The following is a 6,231-nucleotide window of genomic DNA, read 5'->3' on the forward strand; positions in this document are numbered from 1 at the left end:
CTTATTCCACTTGCAATTTTTGTCAACTTGTTGGTCAATAAACAATAAATTAAGTTTTTATTAGTTCAAATGTCTAAGTTTATGAATATAATCAATCACCTTACCTGACGCACATTGTGGATGGGCCCAATTTGACTTTAGACGCTTGTTTGCCTGTCATTCCGCGCAAATTAACGATCCTGTGTCAATTCTAAATTCTTGGTTCACCCTCCCTAAGACTATAGGTAGGCGTCCCTTCTTTACCTCTCATTCCAGGCAATCTAATGGTCCTATGTCAATTTTAAATTCTTGGTCAACCTGCCTGAGACTCTAGGTGGGCGTGACTTGCTCAAAGATATCAAATAAATATTGGTCCAATAAGCGAGGCATACTTAGTTCTACCGTTTACCCGTGCCATTTAACCCAACACTTGGAAAACTATAGGTTGTTTGACTTTCTTAGCTCTATAACTATCTACCTTAGTCCTTCTGCCCTAGGAATGACGCATGGACGGATAATAGAGAGACATATCTATTAACAAATGAACTAACATCATTTTTATATAATCCTAATAAGGGGGGTTAATGCCAGATTTGCCTATCACCCAATTGGACTATCTGTCTTGGCTTTTTCTACAATTAGCCATGGCTTGATGCCCGCAACTACTTGATTTTAATTCAAAATCTGCGTACGTGCCAGCTTGTTGGTACGGAAATGAGTGCCCGATGTATCCTCAAGTTATTCATAGATAAGGACATAATAACCTTTAAAAAGTACCGTAGGGTTTCGCTCCGCTCATGATCTGCTATGGGGGGGGGTCACTAGCCACTATGTACCGGAGCTGAGTCAACTTCGACTATTTCGACTAGACTAGAGCTCCAAAACTTTTAAAAAATTTTTTGCCACATAACAGTGAAACAAAGATACACGCACCGCCATAAAACAACTATGCAATTAAAAATCAAAGCATTTAGACCATATTTATAATCACAGATTAATTCCTTTAAATTTGTATTGTTTATATATATATTGTTAAAAGGTCGTAAATTTTGGATTCATTTTCAACTTTCATTTAACTTTCTTTTTCTGTACAAAATGTACCACCAAAAATAGTGTAATATTCCCACCAGTGGTACATGCAACACAAATTGAGAACCACGGTAATAAAGCTTCCCCACACATTCTAAATTATAACTGTAATCAAATTGTCGGTGACCGTCAAGAAGAAGGAGAAAATGGGTAAATCATAATAAGGATGATTTTGACCGATTTTAAAAGATGATTTTTCCTATGTAAAAAAAATGGCTAAACACACTGTTTTTATCTAGAGAAAAGAGTAATCTTACAAAATAAAATAAAAAAACGCTTAGTTCAAATAGGAATATTTGCTTCTGTGTTTCAAAAGCGAATTTAAGTAATAGACTCTTCAAGGTTTTTTTAGGTTTTGAAGCAGAATCGGCTTTGGAATAACATGATACATCTCGTCTCATTATAGCACTGAAGAGCTTCTATTTTTGCGCTTCCATTTTCACTGGAATAATTTTAAATTTTGTTGAAGATTATTAAGAACATTTATCTGTCTTGAGGTAAGAGCTTTCTGATTTAAGGATGTCCTACTTTCAAATTTAAAAGTGATGGATATCTTGCCTCTTATTAATTATTATATAAAGTGGGCGTCCAATGAGTTCCCCCTTCCACCTCCTGTCATATTCCCTCCGGCGAGAAATCCTCCCCAGAAAATTCTCCCATATGTAAAATTGAGCCACTAAAGAAAAAAAAAAGAAAAGAAGAGATTTTGGAGCGTCCTATCTATATATCAAAATATATGGTGTAGAGTATTCTATAGGGTTTATTTTTATTTCTTTTAGATCTTCATTGGAGCTGGGTGCTGAGTGTTCATAGAAGGGTAACCTAAATGTTAAAGAAATTAAGGTATTTGCTTATTTGAAATAAGGAGCCCTGTCCATCTAAAGTTTTTCGGATCTGACTGAGGGTCCGACTCCATGTTATTGAAATTGAATTTAAAAAAGGTCCCTGAAAGGTAGTTCAGACGGGAAAACGTTCAGATATATGCCTAGCGGTTGCGTTATTAATTGGAAGGGGTAGTCTGGTGATATATACTATAGATGGCTGTACCAAATCAAATCCATGGGAAGTAATTACTTGTATTTCTTAGCCGCAGACTGTATATCTGTGCAGGTGTGCATGTAACGGAATCCTCGTGCATCTTATCCCAAATGAAACCGAACCCCAGTGAAATTCAATACCCGTAAATAAACCCTTGTTCAACAAAACCTCCGTCCAACTTAACCCCATTTAATTGAATCCTCGTTCAACTGAGCCTCTTTAATTGGACCTCCTTGCAACTCAACCCAATTTAACTGAACACCCGTGAAAATCAACCTGTGCTTAGCTCAACTTTTATGTAACTCAACCCCCACTTAACTCAAACCCAATTTGGCTCAACTCAACCAAAGGCCTAAGAATAAGTTTGAACTAGCGGTGATTACAAGCTCAAAATTTGCTTCGTTTGCAGTTTCTAACTTACATAGCCCTTTTGGATAATCCCAGAACTTTTACAAACCGAAAGAAACTTTCGGGAATGGGTCTATCACCAAATTCATAGCCCGATAGAATGTTGTTTTGGTTTGTTGAAAACTATGAGCTTTTCAATTAGTATTCGGGTAAGGATTTGCCAAGGGGCAAGTAAAAACTCTTGAGTCTATACCCAGTTCCCTCGAGCTCTTTCAGTTTGACCTTTAAAATTACATATAAGTACAGTTCGTGGTAACTAACTGTCAGTAACGAGTGTTGCGGCTCAATAGTAACCAAAACTCTAAGAAACAGAGTCTTCATAACATTAGATACATGACAAGGATCGAATCTTGATGCTTTTTTACCTAAGTCCTTAGATCCTCCTTTGCCTCCAGAGTAACCCAGGGCATCCACGAGAAGCCGCCAGTCATCTCCGCCAGGATGTTTCGTGTTTTCCCGAGACATGTATTCTCGAAAGCTAGAATTCGCCTTTCTTGTGTGTTATTCAGATATCAGGTTTCAGAAGCATATAACAGGACAGGGATGACGTTGCTATTGAATAGACGAAGTCCGAGTCGGAGGGAGAAATTCTGCAACCTTCATTCAGTCTATTGAATGTACCGGAGGCCTGCATGATGCAGCATGATATATCTTTTTCAAGTGATCCCACATTCACCACTCTGCTCCCAAGGTTATGAATTCTAGAACCTACTCAATGTCCTGGTTATCGCATCTCAGGTGTAGAGGTGTATCCGTTGTTGCCATACTTTTTGTTATGGCACTTGGTAGATCCCAAGTGACATATAGCGATCGCAAATTCTGTCTGTCGGTCCCGGTTTTGCTACTTTAGGCACTTCCAGGTAAGCTAGGACGATGAAAATTGGCAGGCTTATCAGGAACTAGACCAGATGAAATTAGAAATTGTTGTTTCCCTGATATGACCATCTGGGGGAGGGAGTGGGGGGACGGTTAAATCGGAAGAAATAGAAAAAAATGAGGTATTTTTAACTTACGAACAGGTGATCAGATCTTAATGAAATTTGGTATTTAGAAAGATTTTGTGCTTTAGAGCTCTTATTTTAAATCCTGACCGGATCTGGTCACATTTGGGGGAGTTGGGAGGAAACCTAAAATCTTGGAAAACGCTTAGAGTGGAGTGATCGGGATGAAAAAGATAAGCAGAAGTCCTAGATACGTGATTGACATAACTGGAACAGATCTGCTCTATTTGGGGGAGCTGGGGGGGGGGGGTAATTCTGAAAAATTAAATAAAAATTAGGCATCATTAACTTACGAAGGAGTGACCGGATCTTAATGAAATTTCATATTTAGAAGGACCTGGTAACTCATATCTCTTATCTTTAATCCTGATCGGATCCAGAGTCAAAGGGGGGTGGCGGCTGAGGGGAACAGGAAATCGTGGAAAACACTTAAAGTGGAGAGATCAGGATGAAACTTGGTGGGAAGAATAAAAACAAGTCCAAGATATGTAATTGACATAACCGGGGTTAATTCTGAAAAATTAGAAAAAATAGGTATTTTTAACTTACGAAGGAGTGATCGGATCTTAATGATATTTCATATTAAGAATGACCTCGTAACTCAGATCTCTTATTTTAAATCGCGACGTATCCAGCGTCATTGGGGGGACGGAAATCTTGGAAAACACTTTAAGCGGAGAGATTAGGATGAGACCTCGTGGAAAGAATAAAAACATGTCCAAGGTACGTGACTGACATAATCGCTCCAGATCCGCTCTCTTGGTGGAGTTGTGGGGGAGGGGTCATAGGGAAAAATTAGAAAAAATGAGGTATTTGTAACTTACGAACGGCTGATCAGATCTTAATGAAATTTGATATTTAGAAGGATCTTATGCTTTAGAGCTTTTATTTTAAATCCCGACCAGATCCGGGGACATTGGGGGGAGTTGGAGGGAGAAACCGGAATTCTTGGAAAACGTGAAAATTGAGGTATCTTTATCTTACGAATGGCTGATTGGATCTTAATAAAACTTCATATATAGAAGGATCTTATGTCTCAGATGCTCCATTTTCAATTCGAACCGGATCTGGAGACATAGGGGTTGGAGGGAGGAAACAGAAATCTTGGGGAAAGCTTAGAGTAGAGAAATCGGGATGAAACTTGATGGGAAGAGTAAGCATCAGTTATAGATACGTGATTGACATAATTGGAACTGATCTGTTCTCTTTGGAGGAGCGGGGGGGGGTGTTGATTTGGAAAAATTAGAAAAAATGTGGCATTTTTAACTTAAGAACGGGTGACCGGATCTTAATGAAATTCGATATTTAGAAGGACCTTGTGCTTTAGAACTATTATTTTAAATTCCGACCAGATCCGGGGACATTGGAGGGAGTTGGAGGGGGAAACCGGAATTCTTGGAAAATGTGGAAATTGAGGTATCTTTATCTTATGAATAGGCTATTGGATCTTAATAAAACTTCATATATAGAAGGATCTTATGTCTCAGATGCTCCATTTTCAATTCGAACCGGATCCGGAGACATAGGAGGTTTAGTGGGGAAACAGAAATCTTGGGAAACGCTTAGAGTAGAGAGATCGGGATGAAACTTGATGGGAAGAGTAAGTGCCAGTTATAGATACGTGATTGACATAATTGGAACTGATCTGTTCTCTTTGGAGGAGCTGGGGGGGGTGTGTTGATTTGGAAAAATTAGAAAAAATGTGGCATTTTTAACTTAAGAACGGGTGACCGGATCTTAATGAAATTCGATATTTAGAAGGACCTTGTGCTTTAGAACTATTATTTTAAATTCCGACCAGATCCGGGGACATTGGAGGGAGTTGGAGAGGGAAACCGGAATTCTTGGAAAATGTGGAAATTGAGGTATCTTTATCTTATGAATAGGCGATTGGATCTTAATAAAACTTCATATATAGAAGGATCTTATGTCTCAGATGCTCCATTTTCAATTCGAACCGGATCCGGAGACATAGGAGGTTTAGTGGGGAAACAGAAATCTTGGGAAACGCTTAGAGTAGAGAGATCGGGATGAAACTTGATGGGAAGAGTAAGTGCCAGTTATAGATACGTGATTGACATAATTGGAACGGATCTGTTCTCTTTGGAGGAGCGGGGGGGGGGTGTTGATTTAGAAAAAATCGAAAAATTGAGGCATTTTTAACTTTAGAACGGGTGACCGGATCTTAATGAAATTTGAGATTTAGAAGGAACTCGTGTCTCAGAGCTCTTAATTCAAATCCCGACCAGATCTGTTGGCATTGGGGGGAGTTGGAGGGCGAAACTGGAAATCTTGGAAAACGCTTAGAGAAATCGGGATGAAACTTGGTGGGTAGAATAAGCGAATGTCCTTGATACGTGATTGACAGAATCGTACTGGATTCGCTCTCTTTGGGGGAGTTAAGGGGTGGGGCTCAGTGCTTTGGTGCAAATTTCTATTAAGTCCTTCATCCCTTGATAAGGCTTATTGCATAGCTTCATATGCCAAAACTTATCTTTAAGACACCTAACCAAAGCTTTTGGCACATTTCTGAGGTTTTTAATATATTATTTGCTTATATTATGGGAGTGGTGGAGGAGGGGGGCCTGAGACTTTCCCTGGGCGCTGAAAAACCTAGCTGCACCTCTGCAAAATAGCCTTAAAGTTATATAAGTATTATCATTTTTTAGTCTTGAATCTCTTTAGGGAAATGTTGGATCTCGATAGTTCTTGAGTG

At 39.0% G+C, this 6,231-nt stretch overlaps 1 protein-coding gene across 6 annotated transcripts in view; it reads left to right on the forward strand.

Moving 5' to 3' along the window:
• The window catches only part of LOC136026291 (phospholipase DDHD2-like), a 125,313-nt gene that overhangs the window by 26,235 nt on the left and 92,847 nt on the right, over window positions 1-6,231 (forward strand). For 3 of the 6 annotated variants that reach the window (XM_065702694.1, XM_065702698.1, XM_065702696.1), the window contains exon 2: window positions 1,421-1,565. The exons of 2 other annotated variants lie outside the window; for them this stretch is intronic. The gene's annotated coding sequence lies outside the window, so the exon portion shown is untranslated. Of the gene's footprint in view, window positions 1-1,410; window positions 1,566-6,231 lie in introns of all 6 variants that reach the window. One more of the 6 variants, XM_065702695.1, reaches the window with a different exon arrangement.

Source organism: Artemia franciscana, chromosome 4, assembly GCF_032884065.1.
Source record: "Artemia franciscana chromosome 4, ASM3288406v1, whole genome shotgun sequence".
Taxonomy (NCBI): domain Eukaryota; kingdom Metazoa; phylum Arthropoda; class Branchiopoda; order Anostraca; family Artemiidae; genus Artemia; species Artemia franciscana.